Genomic DNA, 4,337 nt, shown 5'->3' with positions numbered 1-4,337 from the left:
AACAGTCTCATTGCAATACAATAGACTAGGTGATTTTCCTTATAATGGAAATCAGATATCACCTTCCTTTAGCTCTGAACTCTGCAATCTGCATATCCCCTTCAGTCAAATAGCCAAAAATCTTTACAATGCTCTACAAAGCCTTATAAATTCTCTCCCCTTGTTACTACTCTTCTTCCCCATTCCTTCGGTTCTAAGCACACTGATCTTGTTTTTCCAAAAACATACACCTGGTCCTAGACACCTCCTCTCTATGGCCTTTGAACTACAATTGTCTTTACTACAATTGTACAAATTGTACAAATTGTACTACAAATCCCTTCTCTGAGATCTATCCCTCCTCTCTTACAGGTCTTTAATCACCATTCCACCTAGTCTTTCTTTAACCACTCTAAAATTGCACGTGCTGCTCCTTATCTCTCTTTCCTACTTTATTTTTGTTCTGAGCCCCAGCTATCACCAACATAATACATATTTTGTTTATTAATCTTGTATAATTTTCCCTTCTCACATCTAGAACATAAGGTCCACAGAGAGAGGACTGTGCCTTGTACTGTTCAGTGCTTTACCTCTAACGCCTTTATCAGTGCCTAGTGCTTGTAGGTATCCGGAATTTGTTGATTGAGCAACTCTCCTTGCCATTCAGTTTTCAGCCTGAGCCCTGATCAGTATAAAGAAGCTAGATCTCTGTAATGCATAGTCCTCAGGATCTACAGCTTGATCGCATGACTTCTGGCAACATCATCTGTGTGACTTTTCATAGGCCAATCAGTTTTACTTACCTTTTTTGTAAAATGTAAAAATGCATATACAAGTCACCTGGTAATTGTGAAATTTAAATGAGACAACGTTCAGAAAAAGAGGTTTTTAAACTTTGATGTGAGGAGCACTGGATGGTATAGGCAACTGATGAATTGTTGAATGCTACATCTGAAACTAATGATGTGCTATATGCTAGCTAATTGAATTTAAATTTTAAAAAATAAGAAAAAATTAAGTTTGATGTAAATATTTATGTTATCATTGTATAAACTTTCATTGGATTAGCTATTCATGATAATTTTCTGACACAGTGGTATGGATAATTCCCTAAAGCATGGAAAGACTTCTGATTTGGGGTCAGGTTTCTTTTTTCCTTTTTTTCTTTTCTTTTCTTTTCTTTTTTTTTTTTTTGGTCAATGTTACTGATTTTAATAAACTTGAAGTTTTTTTGTTTCTTTGTTTTGTTTTAATTCCACCATTCTTCCTTTCTACCTCCTGCTACACTCAATAACTATTTACTTTTCAGGGTTCAGCCAAAAAAGTTACTTTGTCCAATGTCCACCCTATCTTCCACACAGATTAAATTGGATTTATTTTTTATGTGTTTATATAGGATATCAAACCTTATCATTTTCAATTCTATAAATGCAAAAAATTATTCAGTGTATATCTTCTCTACTAAAAGCGCCATAAGGACATGAACCATATGTCTTATTCCTATTCTACTTCCAGCATGCAGTGCAATGTATTACATTTTGGATATTTTTTTTTTGACTGAACAACAATGCATTTTTAGAAAAATTTAAATATCAGTGATGTATCTCAAATTTGAATCTTTATTATACAATTTACCTCTCCATAAAGACATTATTTTATTTTACCTTTTATTAGATTTTTTGTCTATATGGCTTAACTACTACATTCTTATTATCTGTACGCCTTATCAACTTCATCTTATCCCCCATATATTTAGCAAGCACCTACTACAATAATATTTTAAGCATATTATGGACTACAGCTATTCTAATTTAATTTTATGTATTTTTGTTTTCATGTTGCATGTGGTAATGCATGTGTATATTGAACCTGTTCTACATGTAGTTTCCCTAGTATTCATCTCAATTTTATAGAAGAGGAATCTAAGCTACAGGAAAGTCAAATATCTTGCCTCAGGCCACATAAGGAGGAAATGCAGAGTCAAAATTTTGACTCAAATAGAGAATTTCCAGAACTTATATTCTACCAGGAACATAGAGAAAGGAGTAAGAAAGTTCAGCAGACACTGAGGAAATAAGTATTCAGTGGCATGCAAATGCAAGTTAATTAATAACTTCGATATCATTGTTATTGATGATTAGACTGCCCACTGAATATAATAGAAGTCTTGATTCTCAGTAAACTCTAATTAAAAAAAAAAAAAGTTGTTTTGGGGCACCTGGGTGGCTCAGTGGTTTGGGCTGCTGCCTTTGGCTCAGGTCATGATCTCAGGGTCCTGGGATCGAGCCCCGCATCGGGCTCCCTGCTCCGCAGGAAGCCTGCCTACCTCTCTCTCTCTCTCTCTCTCTGCCTGCCTCTCTGCCTACTTGTGATCTCTGTCTGTCAAATAAATAAATAAAATCTTAAAAAAAAAAAGTTGTTTTAATAAATAATGCTTTGGTTTTAGTACATAGTTTATCAGAACTATTTATACTCTTAACACACATGCACGCGCGCACACACACACACACAAACTCATAGAGATTTGAGGGGGTTTTACATCTTGTTGACTAAAAATCATATGTCTGGGTTTGTGATAAAGAAAAATACAGCACCACTGTCACTTTGGAAGAGGCCTGCATAGTTTGAGAGCTACAGCAAAAAATGAATGTGTTATATTCCACTTTAAGAAGCCACCTCAAGAAGAAGAGTATTGTCTTTTTCTTCAGTTATAAAGAGATTCAGTATCCATATAGAGTGTTCTTCCAGCTGTGTTCTTCTGTCCTTGCCCCCCATATCTGACAATAGCAGATGATGATAATGGAGATTTATAATGAATCTGTCTGCAAAGGGCAGTGCTCTTTGCTACTGTCATTATAGCCAGGGTCTAGACTTCCAAGCTGTGAACTGGGTTCTTCAAATAAATTGTCCAAAGAATGCCAGCACACATATTCACAGGGAAGGTGGAATGGCAGGGTACAGAAAGGATGGCAAAGCTATATTAATTTTGCTTCTCTCAGAAGAAAAACAGATGGTTCAGAAGCTTCTCATTGCCTGTGAGGGAAATCAGAATCAATCCAGATAAAGTCAGAAATATTTAGAAAATAATCGGAATTGTTTTTAGACCAAGATCAAGATTTAAAAGAAAAGGTTCAAATATATTTGTCCCCTACATTCATTCAACATATCTGATGAAGGATAAAGAAGTATATGAGGTAAGCAGGTTACCTATACCCAAATATGGCCTGTCTCTTGCTCTTGCTGTTGGAGCCACAGGTAAGATTTCTTCAGCAAATGAAGAAAAGGCCCACCAAAGAATTGTTAATGAGTTCAGATAATAAAGTAATTGTGTCAAGAACTGTTCCCTCACCAATGAGGAAGTGGAAGAATTTAGAGCTTATTTCAGTGAAGAAATTTCCATCCTTCAGAAAGGTGAGAAAGGACCAGAAGGGTCAGAGTCCAGACTGGCTAGTGGCATTAGGGATGAAGGGGAAGAATAGAAGATAAATGAGGAGGAAATGGAAGAGAAGCTGGGAAAAGCAAAAGATTGTCAATCTCAATCTGTCACTAACACTGATGAGGCACAGAAGATCAAGAAAGGTCCTATGCTGTTTTTGGATAGAGATGAAGAGAAAGAGACCTGATACTGACTTCTTCAAGGTCAAGTGGCACAGTATCTTTTGGGTTGGACCTTAAAAAGCATAAATAATTATAGAAGAAAGCAGTTTCAAATACAGAGTCAAGAGAAAAATGACCATGGTTGCAGAAACAAATAAGGTAATGAAGAAAAATTCATATATTTAATGTATAAATGATTATACAAAGTTTAAGATTCTATAAATTACAAAAATGTATCTGTTCATTCAATTTACATTTATTTACATTACTTTCATGGGAGAACTTACATGTGCAAATGACTTAGTTCACAATAGCTTCTTAACACCCTATGTAGTGTCTGAAAATTATCTCAAGGGAGTTATTAAATTTCTATAATCAAAAACGTAAATGCAGCCTGAGGAGCCTGTATTTCATAGTAAATATAGAGCTGGGAAGAACCTTAAAATATAGGTGGTCTCTTCTCAGCTGAGAGAATGGAGGTGCAGAAAGGTTAAGTGACCTCACCGGCATCACACAGAGCATTGATTCCCAGAGGAGTACTGGGACCATGTTACTTCTCCAATAATTCTCTTGTGAATCATTTTATGGCTTGAAGACTCCCTGTGCAATAAAAGTTTATTAGCCATGTGTCAGGAACTTTGCTAGGTGCTAGAGTTACATCAATTTATGAGACACAGTCTGTGCCCTAAAGGACATCACAGTCTAATGGTAAAGGTAGACACAACACCTACTATAGAATGTAGTGAGTGAAATGCATACAA

The 4,337-nt window shown here is 35.7% G+C and overlaps 1 pseudogene; it reads left to right on the top strand.

The window, feature by feature from the left end:
- Positions 1 to 2,544: 2,544 nt before the first annotated feature.
- LOC131999859 (probable ATP-dependent RNA helicase DDX10) lies at positions 2,545 to 3,654 on the top strand (annotated as a pseudogene).
- The last annotated feature ends 683 nt before the right edge of the window (positions 3,655 to 4,337 follow it).

This window comes from Mustela nigripes, chromosome 1, assembly GCF_022355385.1.
Source record: "Mustela nigripes isolate SB6536 chromosome 1, MUSNIG.SB6536, whole genome shotgun sequence".
Taxonomy (NCBI): Eukaryota; Metazoa; Chordata; class Mammalia; order Carnivora; family Mustelidae; genus Mustela; species Mustela nigripes.
This window is presented reverse-complemented; position numbering and strand designations above follow the sequence as displayed.